This window comes from Hylobates moloch, unplaced genomic scaffold (genome assembly GCF_009828535.3).
Source record: "Hylobates moloch isolate HMO894 unplaced genomic scaffold, HMol_V3 SCAFFOLD_12, whole genome shotgun sequence".
Lineage (NCBI taxonomy): Eukaryota > Metazoa > Chordata > Mammalia > Primates > Hylobatidae > Hylobates > Hylobates moloch.
Window position 1 is genome coordinate 79506932 of NW_026652287.1, and position 24306 is coordinate 79531237.

Sequence of the window (24306 nt, forward strand, 5' to 3'; positions counted from 1 at the left end):
GACCATTTCTCTTACAAGTCATAGATTCTCTCCATCTGTGGGCCCAGGAGGTTTTTCTGCTTCTCCCCTGATTTCTGGTAAATTCAGGATGGTATTCTTGTCTTGGAGTAGTTTCAAGCTGCATTTTTGTGGGGAGGGGAGAGATACCATGGGACCTTTTATCTCACCATCTTGCTCATATCATCTCTCTCCCTCCCTCCTTTCTCCCCTCTCTCTGTCTCTCCCTCTCTGCAACTCCATTCTCTGTGGTACTCTGACCCACAGATTCTTGCTACTTTGGCCTCCCCAAACTGTAATCTGTCTTTTCACTTAACAGAGAGCACCAGGTTCCATTTGGGCCTGCTCCCTGTGCTGTGGCCTGGAAACTGCCTCCAGGCAATAAGCTGGCACAGTCACAAAGCTAATCTTATTTGTTTTCCTTCTCCCAGAAATATATCTCTGTGCTGCCTATTATCCAATGTCTGAAAACTGTTGTTTCATATATATTTTGCCCAGGTTTTTAGGTAAAGTAAGAAAGCAAATCTTTTCCCTTTATTCCACCCTGGTCAGAAACTTCTCAATGTGGCTTTAATTTACATTTCTCTGATGCTGAATTCTTGATCAAAAAGTATATGCATTTCAAATGTTGAGAATACTGCCTACTTGCTCTCCAGAAAAAGTGTTACAAATTTATATCTTAAGAATTTTGGGGCCAGGCACAATGGCTCACGCCTGTAATCGCAGCACTTTGGGAGGCCGAGGCGGGTGGATCACCTGAGGTCAGGAGTTCAAGACCAGCCTGACCAACATGGAGAAACCCCGTCTCTACTAAAATTAGCCAGACATGGTGGCGCACACCTGTAATCCCAGCTACTTGGGAGGCTAAGGCAGGAGAACCACTTGAACCCAGGAGGCGAAGGTTGCGGTGAGCCAAGATCACACCATTACACTCCAGCCTGGGCAACACGAGCGAAACCCATCGCAAAAAAAAAAAAAAGAGTTTTGGAGAGTAAGTATTTTCTTACATTCAGGACAATCCCAATGATTGCCAATCTTAAAACATTGGATATGGAGAGACAGTGATCAGAATAGGAAATACAAATGCCTTTAAACATATGAAAACATGCTCAACCCAATATGGAATACAGAGACCCAAAGCACAAAATTAGGAAAAAAAGTAACTTAGTAGAAGGAGAGACCATGCAAAAACAGAAAATATCAATAGGTTTTGTTTTTTTGAGATGGAGTCTCGCTCTGTCACCCAGGCTGGAGTGCAGTGGTGAGATCTCAGCTTCACTGCAGCCTCTGCCTCTCAGGTTCAAGAAATTCTCCTGCCTCAGTCTCCCAAATACCTGGGATTGTAAGTGCCCGCCACCATACCTGGCTAATTTTTGTATTTTTAGTAGAGATGGGGTTTTGCCATGTTGGCCAGGCTGGTCTCAAACTCCTGACCTCAGGTGATCCACCCACCTCAGCCTCCCAAAGTGCTGGGATTACAGGTGTGAGCCACTGCACCCAGCCAAACAATATGTTTTTTATCAGAGAAGATAATGCATTCATAAAACAAGGTGCTATTTTTTAAAAGAGACATTTCTGAGAAAAAAAAATGCTCTCATAAATTTAAAATGTGATCACAAAAGTTAAAAAAATAACAACAAGAAAACCCCCAAGAAACAAAAGAAGGGTTGATAAAAGTTCCCATAAGTTGTACACTCACACACACTAAAGGACAAAGATATGGGAAATAAGAGGAAAAAAAAAAGATTAAAAAAAATAATGGAGCCAATCCAAAAAATCCAGTGCTTACATAGTAGGAGTTTCAGAAACAGAGAATATAGAGGAGGAAATTATCAACAAAATAATTCAGAAAAATTTCCCAAAACTGAGATACTACATTGAAAGGGTCCAATAAGTGCCCAATATAGTGGATGAAAATAAGAATGAAACATATTATGGGTGACATTTCAAAACACTAGGACCAAGAGAAGATTCTCTAAGTTTCCAGAGAGAAAGGGAGAGGAAGAGGAGGAGACGGAGGAGGAGGAAGAGGACAAAGAGGACAATGAAGATGAGGAAAAGAATGTGGTGACCATACAAAGAATCTGATATGAGAATAACATTGGACATCTCAATAGCTATACTGGAAGCTGGAAGACAATGGAAAAATGACTTCAAATGATATCCAACTTAAAATTCTATACCCAACCAAATATCAAGCAAGTGGATGAAGGTGGAATACAGGCATTTGCAGGCATTCAAGGTCTCAAAACATATATATATATCCCACTAACTCAACATTAAGTGAAACTGATGAATGTGTTCTACCAAAACAAGGAAGTAAATCAAGAAAGAGGAAAACAGGATATTTAGGAAAATAGGAGATCCAACACAAAAGGGAAGCAAATGGAATACCCAGGAAAAAGTGAAGGATGATCCCAAGATTACAGTCATACAGCAAGTATAGAGGCCAATCAGAACAGTTATTCAATTGACTGTCATATTGAGAAGTATCATGAGCAAGATTCTGCTTCCTTTTTGCTATTATTTTAATCTGAGGACTGAACGCCCAAATAAAGCCTGGCCCAGATTTTCATAGATACTTGGCTTATTTGAATCATGTGCAGATGCATCTCTTCGCTCCACACCCTGACTCTTGGATTAGCTAATTATACTAATTTCTCTCCCGTGAAATGTTTTGCTTTGACCTATTCCTGAAAGTTTGTGGTAGGCCATAGTGAGCTCGTAAGCAGAAAATACAATACAGCCTTTTCCCCTATTCCTATTGGACATCCAGTACCTGAACATCCACATTCCTTCCAGATACAACTGTGGTAAACCCTGTTTCACTGCATTCATTCAAGACCATGTGCCCTGACATCCCAAAAGGGGCTGAGGCCAGGCTATAGTCTAGTGATTCTGCACAAGTTGTTTCCTTGGAAGTTTTCATCTAATAGTGGCAATATTGACTTTTCCTTACACAGCTAAGTTTGTGCTTGCTACTAAGTTTCTTTAAAATTAAACAATGTTTTCTTAAAAGATACAAATATAGGTGGTACAGCTATACAGAGAAACATCATAATAAATACAAAACTCGTATAGGATTTCCTTTGGAAGGGAAAAAATGAATGCAATTAGGAAGAAACACAGAGCTTTTTCTAAAGTGTCAGTAATATTTTGATCTGGTTGTCATATACACAGCTCTTCATTTTCTTTTTATTTTATTATTATTATTATTAATATACAGAGTCTCGCTCTGTTGCCCAGGCTGGAGGGCAGCGGCATGGTGTTGGCTCACTGCAACCTCTGCCTCCCAGGATCAAGCGATTCTCCTGCCTCAGCCTCCCGAGTAGCTGGGATTACAGGTGCCTGCCACCGCTCCCGGCTAATATTTTTTGTATTTTTATTAGAGACAGGGTTTCACCATGTTGGCCAGGCTGGTCTCGAACTCCTGACCTCAGGTGATCTGCGCGCCTCGGCCTTCCAAAGTGCTGAGATTACAGGCATGAGCCATTGTGCCCGGCCAACTTTTCATTTTCTAATTATTTTTTAAAATGCGTGTATATATATATACACAGATATATACATTTTATATACTCTTCGATGTGTGATGCACTTCACAAACTTTACAATAAAAAAGAAAAAACATATAACAAACAATATTCATAACTGGAAAAGTTGGCCATAAAATTGAATGCATGCTATAATTACAACTATGTGCCTTATGTGACTAGAGGGGAAAGAATGGAAGGCAGTTATATCTAAATAAGAACAGTGAATTATATTTAAAAGATTACACATAATTTTCTCACAAACGCAACAGTTTTCAAGTGACTCCAAATGCATTATCCCATTTGGTCCTCACCATTCTGTGAGGCAAAGATTTTTAACAACCTTCATATTAGTTATGAAGCAGAGGGCTCACACAGTTTAACAAAGTTTCTCCATAATCTGACAGCCAAGAGTAGTGGGCCTGGAACTCAATTCTCAGTCTTCTGGCTTTAACTTTGCCCTTTGCTCTGTCCTCTATGCCATACAACATCTCTATACCATGCTATTTTCCTACCTTGGTCAAGTGACAACTTACTAAGGCTCAGCTTCTTCATCTGTAAAGTAATAATAACAATGATAGGGCTTCATTCAGAGTTATCAGGATTAAATGAAATAAATCATGTAAAGCACTTAGTATAATACCTAGCACATAATAAGTGCTCAATAGCTGCTAAGTATCAGTAATGGTAATGTTAAAATTAAAAACTAATTAGTTCAGTTCAAGTACTATTCAACTAAGCATTAGGCATACAAGAAAGAATATGAGCTCACTGTCCAGAACAGACACATAAACAAATTCAGGAACCTATGGGAATGATGGCAGTATACAGAGGATGCTATGGGAATAGGGAAAAGGAACATTTGGATTGAGACTGGCTGGGTAAAGGCAGCTGGGGAAGTCTTCCTTGAGATGTTACATCCTCTGAGATGTACAGTTGAATTGGAAAGGATATCTGAGATGATCATACTATCCTCTCAACCTCCACCTGAGAAAAGGAGACATGATGACAGTTAGAGTAGAGGCAAAGATATGACTATATCCAGAGTTTAATATTACCTTACTGCAAAGGTCTACGATGGCTGTTAAATCAAAGGAATAAAGACAAAAGATCACTTTTGACAATTAAAAGATAACCAGCATTAAAAAAACTTGAACATTTACTGGGGATTAGATAATATCAAGGAAGTGTTAATTTCGTTGTGTGTGCTATGGTTTCAATTTTTATAATAATAATTTTTAAAATGTCTTTATTAGAAATAGAGAGTTCAGTTTCCATAGTTATATTTAATTGATACATTTGGTCCACAATGCAAATGAGATGGAAGGAGTCAGGATTATTAAAAGAAGTATCACAAGAAAAAAATCACCAGGAATTCAATGAGAAGAATAATTTTGGCTGTACTTTTATATTTTTGTTGACATTTTTATAATACAAAATCTAAATTAAAAAAAAAGCCAGGTGCAGTGGCTCACGCCTGTAACCTCAGCACTTTGGGAGGCCGAGGTGGGTGGATCACTTGAAGTCAGGAGTTCAAGACCAGCCTGGCCAACATGGTAAAACCCCGTTTCTACTAAAAATACAAAAATTAGCCAGGCATGGTGGCACACACCTGTAGTCCCAGCTACTCAGGAGGCCAAGGCAGGAGAATCGCTTGAACCCAGGAGGTAGAGGTTGCAGTGAGCTAAGATCATGCCACTGCACTCCAGCCCGGGCGACAGAGCGAGACTCCATCTCAAAAAAATAAAGTAAAATAAAGTCACTAGTGACCTTGATGGAAGCCATATCACTGCTGTGGAGAGAAGACAGATGACAAAGGATCAAGGAGTGCATGGGTGAAGAACTATGAAGGCAATGAGTCTAGCATGACTCAAGAATGTGGGCCATAGCTCAATGGAATATCAGGTTGAGAAAGCATAGAGAGTAGATATAAATACATAGATATATACAAAAATAAACATACTTCGGCTAATTCTTTTTTTTTTTTTTTTTTTGAGACAGGGTCTCACTCTGTCATGCAGGCTGGAGTGCAGTGGTGCAATCTTGGCTCACTGCAACCTCTGCCTCCTGAGTAGCTGGGACTACAGGCGTGCACCACCACACCCAGCTAATTGTTGTATTTTTTAGTAGAGACAGGGTTTCACCATATTGGCCAGGCTGGTCTCTAACTCCTGACCTCGTGATCTGCCCGCCTCAGCCTCCCAAAGTGCTGGGATTACAGGCATGAGCCACCTTGCCCAGCCTACTTTGGCTAATTCTAAAGGAAAGCTAAACACATATGTAGGTCTAAAGAGATCGTGCCATTGCACTCCAGCCTGGGGGACAGAGCGAGACCTGTCTCAAAGAAAGAAAAAGAGAGAGGAAGAGAGAAGGAAAGGGGAGGGGAGGGGAGGGGAGCAGAGGGGAGGGGAGGGGAGGGGAAAGGAGAGGAGGGGGCAAAGAGAGAAAGACTGAAAAAATAAAAGAGGGATGATAGATTAAAAACCCTGATGACAGGCATGGGTCCTAAACGGGAAGGTGATTCAACTGTCAATAAAAGAGCAAAATAAACTATATTCAAAACCTCATCCAATGGGACAAAATCTTCAGCTTTCTTTCAGCCTGATCCCCCACTAGTTTCAGGGAGACAGCAGCCATTGCCATTATGGTTGGGATAGAGCTATTTTGATGGAAGACCTGACACACTGGAGTTGTCAACAAAAAGGAGAGAAAGCAACATAGCTACTCAGAGTGAAAAGTTTCATATTGAAAGACTCTGGCATTGGGGTGAATCATACCATTCACCCACAGCCCTGCTGTTCACCACTAAGTTTAATCAGACTTGTTTCAGCAAATGACCTACCCACACCCTCAGGTCTCAAGTTCAGGAAAGGCAAGAGGTCTGACCTAGGTTGGAGTAACCCAAAAGGGTTAATATGGGCTCAGCCTGAGGTAACTGGGGCAGGGTTGGGGACTGGAGGTGTCAGTATCCATGTCAGAGAAATTCTAAGTCCCAAATTCAATAGGTTTTTAATCTCAGGGGTCAATCCAAACTTAGGCCAACTTTCTTTTGGTTTGAAATAGCAGCAGGCTGCTTAAATGGCTACTCACTAACAGTACTCATGCTATTATTCTATACTAAATTCAATGATGCAGGAATTTCGGCTCACCACTTCTCTGTAATTGAATTTCCACAGTTACCCCTAAGTTGGCCCCACAGCAGGAGAAAATTATTTCAAAATAATCATCATAAGAAAAAAAATTAATTTCAATGAGAGGAATAAAATTATTCCTCTCCTGTATGCAAACCAAAAAAAAATTTCCTTCCTTTCCCCCTACACCCATCCAAAGACGTATCTGAATCAGTGGTATTTTGAGAGCCAACAACAACTCCCAATTGTTAAGGAACTAGAATTCTACTAGAATAAATCATTTTCCTAACAATGCCATGCAACTGAAACTATTTGTTGCACGCTTTAGTTGTCTTAATAGGACATCATTAAAATTCCCTTTTCCATTCACTACTTGAGATGCAAAGCCAGGGAAATGGTCCACTACGTGTGGGTAAAGACACTCTAATTAGTGTTATTGTAACCCGGTTTCCTGCCCGTGGATATGCTAAATCATGTGAACTGCATGAATAGCGAAATACAGTGGCAAGTGTTTCAGATCTGCCTGCTGTGCTGAATCTATATTCTGCCTCTAATTAGAGCTACAAAGATTTCCTATATACAAGCCCACATTTCTAACTCTCCACTTGTTATTGACTCTTCCTTGAAGCCACCTCACCCCACAGTCCTCTCGGCAGTGCTCACTCCTGTGTATGTTTTTTATTCCCTGGAACACAATCCATTTCGCCTGGCCAGGAATTCTCACTGACAATACCTGGAGAGCAGAGTTATTCTCAGAGAACAGCTTGCCCAGTGCCAGGCTTCATTTGTCTTTCCCTATGGGTCATTTATCACAGGAAGGTGGCCGGTCGAGGTAAATCCCAATTGAAAGCCTGTATATTCTCCTATGTGCAACCTGATTCCAGCACTGAGCAAAGGAAATTATTTTGCACCCTGCATACAGGGTGCACCAGTACAGAAATGAAAAAGTCTCACCAGCTGGCAATAACACATGGCCTATCACTGTCTTTGGAAGACAGTCTTCAGTTCTTAGAGAAGAGTAATCACATAGTATGGCGATTTACATATGCTACCCGAGATTTCCCCCATTCCAAAGGCTTTAACTATCTTAACATCAGAACCCAACGTCAGAAGGTCAGGTTTCTAAACTTAGGCATGGTCTTACATCCATTTCCTCACCCTTTCCCACCTTCTCTCCACCCTGTTGAACTTGACGTTACAGGTAGAATCCATTTATAAACAACTCAGGTACATTTATTCTACATTCAGTAAACATTTGTGAGTTGCTGGTATGCACCAGGCACAATGGTAATAAGCAAATCCAAATCATTGGAGGAAAGTAGAATTCTGATTCTGAAGAATTATACATCACACTAATACAAGCATTCATTATTGATTTTCAATTTTTAGGGTCAATCTATACACAAAACTTCAACTCGATAAAAACACACAGGGCAGCATGTGAATGTTAACAAACGTGACAATGTAAAAACACAGATGACAGAGTCTGGGAAGTGGAAGGCAGGAATCATTGTTCACGGGAAGGGTTGGGGAATCAAGAAATAATTTCTAGGGTCAATGGAAGAATAAAAAAAGGAATAAATAAATTAAAACTATGGAGTTAATTATAGCAGACATTATTTGTGCCTGTCCTATTGCTACCTCCCCTTCTTCCTCCCCCCTTCCTACTGCTTTTTTTGTTGTTGTTATTGTTAGCGGAGGCCAGATTTTACTCATGTCTCCACATTATTCTTTGGGATCGGGTCATGAGCTCGGAAGGATTGAGGTAAATCATGATTATTGTAGATTATGGTAATGGCACACCCCTTGTCAGTCATGAATAGTGGGTATATGGCTGGTTTTAGTTGGAGACATGTGGAGGAATCTGCACTGGGCTTCCAGGAGTGCTATAAAGGAAGAAACAGCCTATCATATTTCTTTAGACATTATCTGAATTAACTAATCTTATAGCTGACTTATCCTGGGACATGTTATTATGAGAAAATACATTTTCCTTACTGCTTAAATATTGAAATTGATTTTCAATTACTAGCAGTGAATGTACCTTTACATAAGGTAAACCACTGAGGAATTAAAAATGATGATTTAACTATACTGGAAGGAAGGAGAAAAGGTGGGGGAGGAAATACAAGTGAAGAAAACTTTCATGTAAATAGTAGAAAGTCAGTAGATAATAGACATATAACTGATTTTTTTAAACGAAATGAAGTAGTGGTATAATACTATTTAGAGAGATGGAAGTAGTCATCAAAATAAACAGGAGTTAAAAATGGGACCAGAGTTGAGGAAGGGAGCGGTGGGTAAATGTTGCTTTCCTTTATTAAGTCCTTTGCACTATTTTATTTTTAAACTATGTGCCTGTATTATTTTGATAAAAGTTTTAAAATTGACATAAGAAAATGAATTAAAAATCACAAATTAATTTCCTCTTCTGGAGGCACTAGAAAGAAAGAAAATAGGAATTTTTCTCTGAGACAAATCAGCAAGTTAATAGAAGTGATTTTAACCTAGGAAGAGTTCCAAGGGCTCCAGTGCTTTTCCGTGTGCTATTAGTGCAGTAGTCTTCTCTTTGTGCAGATGTGGATTAGGCTTTTGGCAGTGAAAATGTTTGAAACAGGAAGAGATAAAGAAGCTTGGAAGGCAAATAAAGATAAAAATCCCCTAGCTACAGTCTAATCCGTTTTTCTCTCTCCATCCAAATAATGCAAATGACACAGATTCTCAGATTCCATTTTGTGTTTGTCTGCCTGTCTGTTTTAGAGACAGGGGTCTCACTATGTTGCCCAGTCTGGAGGGCAGTGGCTATTCACAGGTGCAGTCTCACTACTAATCAACACGGCAGTTTTGACCTGCTCCGTTTCTGACCTGGGCTGGCTCACCCCTCCTCAAGCAACCTGGTGGTCCCCTGATTTGGGAGGTCACTACATTGTGGCCGAACATAGTGTGGACACTCTATCAGCATAGCACACTACAGCCCAAAACAGCTGGACCCAAGTGATCCTCCCACCTCTGCCTCCTGAATAGTTGTGATGATAGGTGTGCACCACAGCGTCCAGCTCCATTTTGTTAAAACAGTATTATATGAATTAGATAACTCAGCATGCTGGATTTCTCCCACTAAAGTAACTCACCAATTTTCTCCGAGCTAATTTCACTCTTAAAAGTACAACAGAAAATTGTCTTGATTATCTTGACAGTCTTCTCAGGGCTATGAACACAGATCACCATTCAAAGTGGATCTCCCACACCTCTTTGATGTTGTTAACTAAAAGGTACTAATGCCCTAACTTGAGCGACCAGCAGTGCTTTAAATCAGCCAGACATTCCTCTTCAATAAATTCCAAAGCCTCCAAAGCTACAATTGTGTTCTCAGGAGAACAGAGTTACTAAAATAAGTTCTAGGAAGAGGACAATCCTATAACTTCCAAAGTCCAAGAGAAATAAACATTTAACTTCCAACTTTATTCACTTAGTGATGCCCCATTGAACCCACTGGTCAATAGGCCATTTGCTTTAAGTTGTTTTTCAGTAATGCAAGCCATACATATTGGTTTAAAGTCAGTTAAAATAAATCCTAACCTGAATCTAGTGAAGTCTTCTTTAACCTATTACAATATTAAATATGTCTTTATCTAGCCATGCATATTTCTATGAATACATCCTTCAGAAAAACATACAATATTGTACATTGCAGCATCTTTTCTTGAGGCAAAACTTAAAACGGAAACTGGAAACAATCTGAAAGTCAAGTAGCGGGAGACTAATTGAATAAATAATGATGTAATCACCTTATGGAATATCATGCAGCTATAAAATCAAAAACAAACTAGATAGAATTCCATGAATTGACAGAGAAAGGCGTTCATGATACATTGTTATATATTTAAAAAGCAAGTTGCAGAAATATGTGCCCAATTTCATTCTATTTTTCTAAGAAAAGATATGTATTCTTTTTTCATATAACTGAGGGAAGGTATGAAAGGGTATATAACAAACTATTAATGATGATCATCTTAGTGCATGGAATTAGAGCACAGTAGAGTTTTACTTTATATACTAGTGAATATTTTGAATTACCATATAAACCATGCATTATTTTGCATCAAGGGAAAAAATAAAATTCGTCTGTTGGGAATGTGAGAAAGTTATCAAATCCTTCTTTCCAGGACACTCCTAATATCACAATTTAATAAAAATATATCCAGTTTTTTCAATATCTTCAGTAGATATTTTACAAACTTCTGTAATTTTGTCATAATACTAGTTTTGTTTATCAAAAGGTTAAGATGTATAATATAGTAGGTAATTCATATACAGTTACTTATCTACTCCTCTACTAACAGCACAGGCTCTATTAGGTCCATTTTACAGATAAGAAAACAAAATAACTTAAACAAGGTCACATAATTCTAGAAAGTAGCCTAGCCAAGATAGTAGACTGGAAAGGAGACCTAACTGGAAAGCTAATGTTCTTCCTAACACTGTACTAGATCTATTAGGCACATACATCTAAGTTAAATCATTCACTTCATTTCAAATTCATCTGTAAATGAAAATAGCATACTATGGGGACCTAAAAAACCTACCTTTTAGAGTTGTTTAAAAAGGATCAAAAGAGTTTTCCCAGTCTTCAACAAATCTCTCTTCTTCCACTCATCACACTCGCCTCCTAAAGAAAACTCCATCATGAGCCACCATGTCTTCTGGTTCTCAAAGTCATACTCTTCCTGCCTTATATAATCCTTCAATCTGTTTTTCTTTTTTTGAGACGAAGTCTTGCTGTGTCACCCAGGGTGGAGTGTAGTGGGGCCATCTGCGCTTACTGCAACCTCCGCCTCCCGGGTTTGAGGGATTCTCCTGCCTCAGCCTCCCGCATAGCTGGAATTACAGGCGTGTGCCACCACACCCAGCCAATTTTTATGTTTTTAGTAGACACAGGGTTTTGCCATGTTGGCCAGGATGGTCCTGACGCTCCCAAAGTGCTGGGATTATAGGTGTGAGCCACTGTGTCCAACCTACTTTCAATCTATTTTTCAAAAATTACCTCAGTGAAGTCTCTACAAATTCTCTAGGTTTCTCTAGACTTGATACCTGATCAGGGATCTTCAATATTGAAGATTACCTCACGACTTCTAAAAGCTAAGATTGTATTCATATATCAGAACATCCTGCAGGTGTGGTGTTATGTTTTGTACATTAACAAAATAAAAAATATTGCAGACTCATAGTCATTTAACTCTAATACCTTTTTCAGCTCTACTTGCATATGGTTTGTCATTCCTGGCCTTGAATTTGTAATACTTGTTAGCAACTCTACTGGGGGGACAGTGGCCAACAATTTTTACAGGGAAATGCTCATTACAGCAAAAGATGAAAACTCAGTAGGGTTTAGGAAATGCAAAGCATAGTAAATAAGAAATGGGAAAATACACTAGACATCAGAGAGGAGGTAGCTCTGTCCCCTATTGTGTATCCTGAGAAATAACTGAATTTATTACTGATGCTGTATTCCCACACAGTTTCAGTGACCAGAAATGCTTTTCATCCCATCTCTGGCTGGTCCAAAGATCATACTCTCCAGGGACCTAGCACTTCATAATAATGATTCATTATTTATTCTAGCCCCAGGACATTTCAAATGAGTGTTTCAAACCACTGCTGGTTATTATATTGGATTTAACTCTACTGATGCATTTATTGACACCACAGGATCCACCGAAATGCAGCAGTCTCCATAGCTCTTTGAAAGCTGCATCTTTCTTTGATTTTCTTTCTCAAATCCTGAAACCTAGCACAAGAATCTTTCTATGATAATTAATCAAAGTAAACGTATTTGGTGAATTAATTAATAAATGAATATTTAAACAAACTAGCAGAGTAAAATCTAATGACTTTAAAGTTTTAAAGAATTAATTATTTTTCTTAATGAGCATACCAAACATTTTCCAAGCTGATGCCAAAATAGCCATGAAGGTAGGAGTGGCATCTGGTGTTACCTGGCATACTGAAGAACTCAATTAATAGTTGCTGAGAAAATGAATGGCAAGCTAGATTATTAAAACAAGTTATCTTATTATTTTTTCTTGATATTATACAAGTGCTATGGAGTAGAAATTGGAAATATGTCTGCTCCTTTTTTATCTACCTTTAACCTTTCTGCCTGGATTCACTGCTACCTAAGTCACAGTGTCTATATATCCTACAAATAGAAAGATACATAGGTCATCAGAGAGAAATTCAGAAGGGTGCTTCCAAGTCATTTCCAGAAAACCAGCCTTCAGGATCAACAGAAGAAAAGGAAACAAAATAACACCCCGCCACCCCACCCCATATCTCCCTAAAGCATAGATGCTGCTAATTGGAAAGGGTGCTTTAAACCCTGAAGAGAAACCTCATCTGGAGTCTACTACAAGTAAATCTTCACAGTTGCATTTGCTTGAGCCCATAAAAAAGGATGTAGAGGAATGAAAAGAAGAGGCTGTTAGTGTAAATGGTCAACCACATACAGTCATGTGCCACATAACATTTTGATCAATGACAGATCATATTAATGATGGTGGTCCCATAGGATTATAATACCATATTTTTACTACACCATTTTATGTTTGGACACACAAATACTGTTGTGTTACATTTGCCTACAGGATTTAGTACAGTCACATGCTATACAGGTTTGTAGCCAAGGAACAAAAGGCCATGCCATAAAGCCTAGGTGGCCAACATGGCAAAACCCCATCTCTACTAGAAATACAAAAATTAGCCAGGTGCGGTGGTGGGCACCTGTAATCCCAGCTACTTGGGAGGCTGAGGCAGGAGAATCGCTTGAACCCGGGAGGCAGAGGTTGCAGTGAGCCGAGATTGCGCCATTGCACTTCAGCCTGGGCGACAGCGCAAGACTCTTTCTCAAAAAAAAAAAAAAAAAAAAAAAAAAAGAAAAGAAATCACAGATACCTGGTATTGATGCATCACCCAGGCCACGAATTGCAGACTACTGGGTATTGGAAAACAAACTATCATCTAAAAATGTCTCCTGAATAGATACCACTAGTTAAAAAAGTATTAATGCAGCTTTCTAATTACATTAGTGAAGTAGTTTACAGCAGAATGACTAATTCCTTTGCACAAATATGAAGAGAACTCTAGACAATTACTTTGCTATAAAATCCCCCTTTCTCCCCAATGCCACCAGCAGCCTTAATAATAATACCACCATCTACTCATTGCTCAGATTAAAAACCTAGTAGTCATCCTGAGTTCTTCTCTTTCACATCCAATCCATTTATAAGTCTTGAGAGCCCTGGCTACAACAAATGTCTCTAAACTGACCATTTCTCACCTTCACTGTTACCACCCTATGTTAAAGCAATTAACAGGTCTCCTTGACATCACATGTGCCATCACATTGGCAAGGCAACCCATTTGGCCATCTTCTTCACAGCAGACAGATTTTTTCTAATTACATCAGACCTCATCCCTTTCCTGCATAAAACACTCAATGACTCTTCATTGCAACATGAATAAACTCCAAACTCCTTACCATGGCCAAAAACGCCTTCAGTGACCCAGCCTCTGCCTTCCTCTTTAGCCTCATCTCCCTGACCATTCTCCCTTGTTCACCCCATCCCAATCTACTGGTCTTGTTTCTATCAGATATGCTGAGCTCAACCTCTTTCCCCTCAAAATTTTCAAATAGTTGCCTTTTCCCCAACATTCAGACTTTAATTCAGATATCATTCCTCTGAGAGATCTTTTTTTTTTGAGATGGAGTTTTGCTCTGTCGCCCAGGCTGGAGTGCAGTAGCGCGATCTCGGTTCACTGCAACCTCCACCTCCCGGGTTCAAGCCATTCTCTGCATCAGCCTCCCGAGTAGCTGGGATTACAGATGCCCACCACCACGCCCAGCTCATTTTTTGTATTTTTAGTAGAGACGGGGTTTCACCATCTTGGCCAGGCTGATCTTGAACTCCTGACCTCATGATCCATGCGCCTCGGCCTCCCAAAGTGCTGGGATTACAAGTGTGAGCCACCACGCCTGGCCTCTTCTGAGAGATCTTTCTTAACCAGTTTAGTCAATCTGTAATGCATCACTTTATCTTACCTTTTCATGGCTGCACTTTTATCATCTGTCTCCTCCCACTAAAGTGGAAGCTATGAACAGGCAAGGAGTCATCTGTGTTGTTCTTTTCCCTGTCCTCGTGAACAGAACAGTTCCTAGCACAAAGTATGCATTAGTAAATATTTGCCAACTAACCTAGTACCACCATAAAAGGATATTATTCTCCAAATAACAAAGCCTTGTGTTCAGAATTGGCACACCTGGAAGCTCCATTTTGAAAAACAAACAGCTTATCTCTTTGAAAGGAATATTCCAGACCACTGTGTGATAAGATTTGCATCCCTATGCAAAGAAATGACTTGTCATGGGCAGATACTATAAGTAGTTCATTTTTCATTCTCACTGGATTAAGATGTAAAAGTCTGATTTCAACATCCTGAGACCTTCAAACTAAACTTAATGAATTATTTCCCTTCTCTGGTCAATGGATAAACAGAAACTTCTTGTCAATTCTCACTATAATTCACTGAATCTTACATCTTTGGAAATCTGTTTGCACCATCTTAGTGCAGTTACAGCTCCACTGTGTGGAAAAACAAGGGAGACAGGCAATACAATATAGGTACGTTACCTAAGTGACCAGTGAGAAAATTTGGGAAACTGTGTGTAAGAGATTATAATCTGTAAAAACATATGCAGAAAATATCAGAATGATAAAGAGTATTTTATTCTTATCTAGATTGGATATGGCATTTCTAAAAATTAATTATGAATCAGGGGCCAACAAATATTTGATTATTTACACGCTGTCTTTCCCATCTTCCCACCTCTTATTTCCATAGCACACTTGAAGCTGTTCAGCAATTTTTGCTTTTAACTATTGCATCTCTGTCAGTAAATACTCTGACATGTATAAAAATCACAAATACAAAACACAAAATTCATTCTAGTCAGATCCAGAAATGAGACAATTTAAAGCAAATAATTCCCTATATGTAGATACATAGAGATGCAGCCATGGAAACTAGCAGAGGCAGCACTCTCTTTTCTGAAAAGAAAAGATATATTTTCCATTGACTTGCATCCCTTGACCTTTGCCTAGGAAAAAAGATCCTTCATAAAACTGTCAATAGTTATGAGTGACACTAAATCAAGACCTAATCAATGTCCAGCTGGCTCAGTTTCCAGGAGATCAGGTGCAGAAATAAATTCATAATGTCTTCCCAAAAGGCTCAGAAATATTTTTAACATTTCTTAGGATTTCATACATTGCAATTTTGGGTCTTCAAGGCACCAAAGCATAGTCTGATTTCTAGTAACACAGCAACACTCAAACGAAGAGCTATGCAGCTTCTACTGGTTTACCGCTGAAGACTTTAAAACCATTTCAGACCCAGTTTCAACATATGACTGATGGAAACAGTAGAATTCTTTCCTTCCCTAGCTTCAGTGGGTAGAATTTGAGCTCCACTATGTACTACTGGGTCTTTCATTGGACTAACTCATTAGAAAGCTTCAGCTGTTGGTGAAATTAGAAACCAGGCAAAGTTTATCTTTGGTGACTCAAGCAAGATAAACCCTCATCTCCACTCTCCCCCATGCTCCTGTTGCTCTTTAGCTCTCAAGTTCTTTTCCTATCAAAACATCCTCTGTGCAAGAAATCAGAACTCCCTAGCATTAAAATAAATGTTTGCTAGAAGATTCAAGGATGACCTTTCTCAACGAGCTAAGGAAACAAACAGGAATCAGAGCTCTGAATTATAGTATGTTTTCCAGAATAAGAGAACAGGTAGGGAGATGATAGGGGAGTTTTCCCTGAACCTGTAAAATGGTACCACACAGCAGCTGCCTGCTTTGTCTACACTGTGGTTGTTAATTCAGTTAAAAACTTCAAAACCAGACTCTTCTCTCAAGACTCATAATTCAGACAAGTAAACAATTAATTTTCATTTATGAAGTAATTGCAAAGATATTTAAAGGACAGAATTAGTACAAAAAAAGGTTAAGTTTTACAGAGGAGGCAATGATTGAGCTTGGTTTTCAAGAATGAATAAGAATTTGTCAGTGGTTGAGGTTAAAGGACATTTTAAGCAAAGGGATCAAAATGAGCAAGGTAAGATGAACTGAAAAGCATTATATTAGTAGCATGGACTCTAATTCACCTCTCTTCCCCCTCCAGAAGATTCTGACCTTAAGTATTATGAACTCTCCTTACAACTGTCAGTGCTCAGTTTTAGGACATAAATATGTATTGAGAATATTATTGATGGATATTCACTGTGTGGAATACAATGATGAGTGAGGTACAGCCCAACCTCAAAGCAGTTTACAATATAATGGGTTTAGACAGAAATGTATGCAAATAACATAAGATCACTCAAAATGAAATTCAGGAAATCCCCCAATCTGACCATAGTTCCCTGTATGGCTGCCAGCAGCTGCTTAGACCAGACTTTTTTTTGAGACGGAGTCTCGCTCTGTTGCCCAGGCTGGAGTGCAGTGGCGTGATCTCGGCTCACTGCCAGCTCCGCCTCCTGGGTTCACGCCATTCTCCTGCCTCAGCCTCCCGAGTAGCTGGGACTACAGGCACCCGCCACCACACCCAGGTAATTTTTTGTATTTTTAGTAGAGACGGGGTTTCACCGTGTTAGCCAGGATGGTCTCGATCTCCTGACCTCGTGATCCACCCGCCTCGGCCTCCCAAAGTGCTGGGATTACAGGCGTGAGCCACCGCGCCAGGCCATAGACCAGCCTTTACTCAGCTAACAGTATGCAGGCCTGTTAGAGTAAGGAGAGCTCTGCTCCAAGTGTTGACAAATGTCCCTCCCCCTGTGGCTAGATCAGCCTGCCCAGTCATCCGTGATGAAAGTTTGAGCTCACCAGGAAGCCTTGACTCCTTTGGCCAGATATCCAGCTGATTGTTTTGGACAATTAGGAATTGGGTAAATATTTTCTTAAGGCTGAAATGTTAACAGTTTGGGTAAATGCTCTCCAAAGCTTCAGGTTCGGAGTCAACCACACCTTTCCTTTAGAAAGTCTCATCCCCTCTCTTTTAACCTTTTAAAGCAGTATGGGCAAGATTGGAATTCACTGCTGCTTTTCTTTTTTTCCTTTTTTATTTTCTTGAGTGCAGAAGCATGGAGGACCCGTGTTAAGAGGTCCTTCCCTCTTGAGAACATATCTGAAGTCCAATCACCTGCCTTGAGATTCCCACTGACGGAATGATATGAGCCTCTCATGTAAAATGAATGCAGTAACAAAAGATGAAAGCAATCTCAGTAAACACTAAGATTTCATGCGAATGGGGTATTCTGTAGTTTAGACTCACAGGAGCATAGACTCAAAAAGACCTCAGAGGCCATTTCATCTAATTTCTCATTTTATGATTTAGGGAATTCATTTTCATGCATTCACTTATTCAAAACTCAAAATGATTCATCCTAGGCCAGCATTCATCTTACTGACTCTCAAAGTATAATCCCAGCAGCATTAACATCACCTGGGGCTTCCTAAAAGTAAAAATTCCTTTTCATTGCATTTACTCATTTATTTATGAGACAGAGTCTCACTTTGTTGTGCGGGCTGGTTTCAAACTCCTGGCTTCAGGTGATCTTCCCACCTCAGCCTTGCAAAGTGTTGGGATTACAGGCGTAAGCCACTGTGCCCAGCCAAAAAAAAAAAATTCTTGAGTCCCATCCCAGATCTACTGCACTGGAAGCTGCGGCAGTAGGGCCAAGCATCTGTATTTTAACAAATCCTCCAATTTATTCTAGTGCATGTAGAAATTCGAGAATTACTTCCCTATACCCTATAAGTGAAATGTATTAGTCAGGGATATATAGTTTAACTGGTTTAAGCAAAAAAGGGAATCTGTGCTCTATGCGACTATTAAGTTCAGGGAATATTACTTTCTCCAGAATATCTGTGAAAAACACCACATTTTTGCAATGACTCCCAATTTCCTTCCCCATCAACTACATACTCCTCTGTTACAGTTGTACATAATCTTGCTCCCAAATTGCCTAACTTGTTTTTCCACTGCTCTTCAACAGGCAGCTCAGCTAGACTTTGTGGTCTCCTCTCCATGCCTTGACCATGCCATGTCCATTTCCCTCATTCTCATTTCATCCATGAAGTTCCCCTTGACCATAACACTTTCCATTCCCTCCACCTATCAAAAATCCTGCCCAGACATTAAGATTTAAGCTTACATTCCACCACTTACATAAAAAAATCCTTTGTCTGCTCCAACCCTTTCTTGTAACATTCTTATGAACTCCCACAACATTTAGTCTCTGACTCACACAATGTAGCTGTTAATTACATTTCTGTCTTAGGGACTGTTTCGTTGTAAAAGAACCCATCTGTGTTAGCTTAAATAAGTGTAGATAGTGGTAAGGATTCGGATGGATTTCCCATAATCCAATTGCAGGATAATGAGCTAAATCTCAACAGGTTTGGAAGTCTTAAGTATTAGATAAGAGCACTTACTCCTCATGTTGCAATATGAATAGACATATACTGGCCTCTCTCCTTAACCCTCAATCAATCTTAATCAATTATCTGACTGGTGAGTTTGAAGGAAGAAACTACACATGCTTTGTGCAGCCCTTTCCTTTCTTCTCCTTGGGAATCTTCTGAATGGGGCATTCAAGGGCAGGTCCCCACAGCAGGTAAAAACCAGGGTGGGACGGTGGGCAGCACTGCAGTTTTCCAAGTCTGCCTTTGATTAGGTAGATAAGTTTATTTCTGCAGTGAAGTTGGAAAGCCCCTTGATACTGCAAGATTGAAGTTGTCTTCCTTGCTGGGTGTGGTGGCTGACGCCTGTAATCCCAGCACTTTGGGAGGCCAAGGCAGGCAGATCACAAGGTCAAGAGATTGAGACCATCCCATCCTGGCCAACGTGGTGAAACCCCGTCTCTACTAAAAACACAAAAATTAGCTGGGTGTGGTGGCATGTGCCTGTAGGCCCAGCTACTCGGGAAGCTGAGGCAGGAGAATCGCTTGAACCCGCAAGGCAGAGGTTACAGTGAACTGAGATTGGGCCACTGCACTCCAGCCTGGTGAGAGAGCGAGACTCCATCTCAAAAAAAAAAAAAAAAAAAAAAAGTTGTCCTCCAAATGGCTAAAATAAAGGTGACACTTTTATTTCCATGTGCCTGACTTAATATCTGTCCCTCAATTGGTTTGAAACTCAAGAGATGAAAAAGGGGGTGTTATCAATGGTCACACTAAAATTTAGATAATAGGCAGTGATCCTTTCTCTATCTGGAGCTACATATTTAGGATTACTGCTGTAATCCACTCCAATTCATCTCACTCTGAAAACTAACTTATTTTTAACTGGATCTTCTGGTTCCTCATTAACTTGGGCTTTTATATGGAACTAGTGTTATTATTAGTGACAGAGACTAATAATTTTCACCAAAATTTAATCTCCTCTGCTTCTTTATTAAAAGAACACCCAAATAGGTGGTGAATGGTGGCCCAGAATAAAGAATACATTTCTCATCTAGGTGTGGACATGTGTTAAAGTTCTCACCAATGAGATTTAAGTGGAAGAGCTGTGCACACTTCCCAGAAGATATCCTAAAAAGGGAAGGAGTTTGATCTTTTCTTCCAATTTCTTCCATTCTATTGATTGAAATGCAATTCTAATGTCTGGAGTGAGGGCAGCCACTTTGGACCATGAGAGAGAAGCAGAGGTGTGCTAGATTTGGCTTATATGAACTTGGGAGAGCAGATGGTTAAACACTGAGGAATTCTGCAAGCTGGTTGTTAAACCATTGTAGCTTGAAATTGGCCATGGTGGGAGTATTTCCACCATGAAAATCAGGCAAATGCTACAAATTATACCATTTCTCCCCCCCCAATAGGGCCAGTTTACCAGCTTACCACTGGGTAAAAGCCACATGTTGAAAATGGTAGAGGAATAAGACAGAAGGGGTCTGAGTCCCTGATGATCATGAAATGGCTAGCCAGATGAGCCTTCAGGACTGCCTATATTTACATGAGAGAAAAATAAGTTTCTATCTTGCTTAGGCATTGTAATTTTTGCTTTCTGCCCCTCAAAGCCAAATTTAATTGTAACTAAAGCCCATTTGAGGCACTAGGACCAACTCAACACTATCTAAATACAGTTTTGGGGTCATTAAGGAAACCGAGAAAGAAAATGTAACTAATTCATCTTAGGTCAGGTATTCACATTCCTGGTGCAATCTGTGGGGCCAGAGATGTGGGTTCCATGGTACAAACCTAGCCACCTAAACCTATCCTTTCATCAGGGGCTATTGATTCACATCTGAAAAAGAAGATATGGGCTGATAGACATCCCAAACTAGTTTACTATGCTACCATTTGCTATATTAGCATATAATAAATGGTAGTATAGCACATAGTTGTTGTTGTTGTTTTCTTTTTTTGAGATGGAGTTTCACTCTATTGCCTAGGCTGGAGTGCAGCGGCGTGATCTTAGCTCACTGCAACCTCTGCCTCCTGGGTTCAAGTAATTCTCCTGCCTCAGCCTCCTGAGTAGCTAGGACTACAAGCACCCACCACCACGCCTGGCTAATTTTGTATTTTTAGTAGTGAAGCGGTTTTACCATGTCAGTCAGGCTGGTCTCAAACTCCTGACCTCAGGTGATCCACCTACCTCGGCCTCCCAAAGTGTTGGGATTACAGGTGTGAGCCACTGCGCCCAGCCCTTATCTAATATCATTGTATGTAGCATCTGTTCCTTTTAAGCTTATTTGTCTGAATTATTTTCCAAAAACATTTTATAAATCATTGTTCATATGCATTTTTCCTTTAATTGCTAGATACAGATTTTCTGTTTTGCCATGAGTGCAGTAGACTGTTTTATACTCTGTCAGCCACTGAGCACTCTACTATGCTGCCCTAAGTATCTTGTTTATTCCAGTATGGTCTCTCTCCATGTATTTTATGTTCTAGCCAACCATTTTGACCAATAATGCCTGACAAAAGCTGTTCAAATGATGGTGCTGTACCACAGGAGACCTTCGAATACCTGTTTTACTGCAGCTCTAAGCAACTTCAAGGAAACAGAGAATAAAGGGAATAAGAGACTTGTAAAGATCTTTTGACTATAGGAAAATCCTCATAAACATGACTGCATCCAAGGAGGATTGACCAAAAATCATGTGAATATGGAGCTATAGGACAACATAGATGGAGGCATATCAGACTTTAGGGGATCTGAAAAGACTGGAAAAACTACTGTCACTGTAGTTTTTCAGTGGAAAGGCATTTCCAGTGGACTTTGCTATCATGACCTTTTATACTGCTGATTCAGTTAGGGCACCCAAATTCAAGGACACAATGCAGCACTTAAATGCATCTACTTGAAGTGTATGTGTGCGTGTGTATTTTATATCTGAGTTGATACTATATTGCTAATCAGATTATAAACTCCTGGAGGACCTGGAAAGAAAAAATAAATAAATAAGAGAGGATCCTTAACCTATTACAGAAAAGAGAAAAATAAAGAGAATACTACAAAATGGTGTGAAAAGTGCTATGAGAGAGGTAAGCAGAGTGTAGTCTTCATAAAAGTTGACTTTTCAATATCCATTCCACCCCCTGTGGACAGTCTAATCCACCAATGAGAATCCTGTTCCCTTGACTGGCCATTGGCTTCAAAAGTGAACATATGATTCAGTCTTGGTTCATGAGACACAGAAGGAAGTGGAAAGTTCTGAGAAAGTTTTCTGAGAAAGTTTTATGGAGACATAAAGGAGATGCTCCCTCTCTTTCGCTGAACTTCGGAGTGGGCTTACTGTAAGGCAGTAGATATTATTTTAGCACATGGAAAAGAAGGCCTGGAAAGAAAAAGGTATCTGAGTAGACAGACTTTAAATGCTCCAGGAAGAAGTACCATTCTTCTCATGGCCAGGAGCTAAACCTTTTTAAAAAGGCCTAGACCAATTGCTTTGCATGATAACTAATTGCAGAAATCTTATCCCTATTCTTTACTATGTTATAGGACTAGGACCAAGTCTAAAGCAAGACCACAAGCACAGCACCTTGGCCAGCCCAACTGGCAGTGTTAAGAAAAAAATTCCATTTTTCTTCTTTTTCCTAAGAGTGAGATTGAGTATTTGATGGTGAGAAAAACAAAATGATTAGTATGAAAATTTTTGGGGGGAAATGGAACTATTCAATGATCCCTTCCCCAAATTCTTCATCCGTCAAACTACTCATACAGGAGTTTTGCTTTCTTCAGGTGCACCTCAAGAAACACATGTTTCTCAAGAGATTGGTATACTAACCAATCTCTATCATAATTATTTCTAAATCCTGTCCTTTCAGAGTCTTGTTCTCTCCACTGGTCATGTGAGATTCTTCATCCTCATTTTGCATCAAAATCACTAGATTAAAAAACAAAACAAAACAAAACAAACCCTAAAACTATAATACTCAGAACAATTGAAGCTAATATGAAGCCAAGACTGAGAAACACTAACTCATTGTACTGGGGACTAAACATCAAGAATCGCAGAGGAAGGCCTGGAGCTAAGAATAAAACTTTACCTCACGTTCTTTGTCTAGAGAAGTTACAGATGTAGGGGACAGACATCCTCATGCAGGCATTAAAGGCAGTTAATACTTCAGCAGATTCACTTCTGTGATTAAAGACTTGGAGAAAACAGAAGTCACGCTGGGCAGGTGGCTCACACCTGTAATCCCATCACTGCCAAGGCAGGCGGATCACCTGAGGTTGGGAGTTCAACACCAGCCTGGCCAACAAGATGAAACCCTATCTCTACTTAAAAAAAAAGAAAAGAAAAGAGAAAAAAAATTAACTGGGTGTGGTGCCACACACCTGTAATCCCAGCTACTCAGGAGGCTGAGGCAGCAGAATCGCTTGAACTTGGGATGCGGAGGTTTCAGTGAGCCAAGTTATGCCACTGCACCCCAGCCTGGGCAACAAAGTGAAACCCTGTCTCAAAAAAAAAAAAAAGAAAAGAAAGAAAACAGGGGTATCTCTTAGGGAGATGTATTTTGTAGAGAGCTATCCCTTCCACCATCTCTTACTGTTTGGGGAGTTAGAATGTGACCTAGGCATTCCACATGAACTAAAATGTGCTTCCCACCAACACCACTAAGCTGGGGATTGGAGATTAGCTCTGATCTGAAAGTTGTCACATCATTGACCTGACACAGCACCTGATCCTTGGGAGAGCAGAGGGAGGAGAGAGGTGCTGAAGCTGAGAAGTGCCAGAGGACAGACTGCATTGCCACTCTTTGGAGTAGCAAAAATAAAGGGTTTCGCATGGCACTGATAAACACCAAGGAAGGTGGCAGGAGGCTTAAGCCTTCATGCTTTCCCATGAAACTGGGTACTATGGTATGAAGAAGATTATTATACCTGAGAGAGGTCTCCACCTGGAGCCTGGTCAGAAATATCCTATAGAGTCCACTGAAGAACCAGCATATGTGCCTCAAGAGAGACCATATTCAGACTCCTTCCTATGGATTCAACCAAAGGACAGTCTGTTGGCCAAATAAACAGCCACAACCTATGGAGAGAAGTGAGGACAAGACAACCTCACCAGAGGCAGGCAGGTAAGAG

General features: G+C 40.0%; 1 pseudogene; it reads left to right on the top strand.

Moving 5' to 3' along the window:
* The first annotated feature begins 8403 nt into the window (after positions 1-8403).
* Positions 8404-24306, top strand: part of LOC116479663 (nucleolar protein 56-like) — a 29853-nt pseudogene continuing 13950 nt past the window's right edge.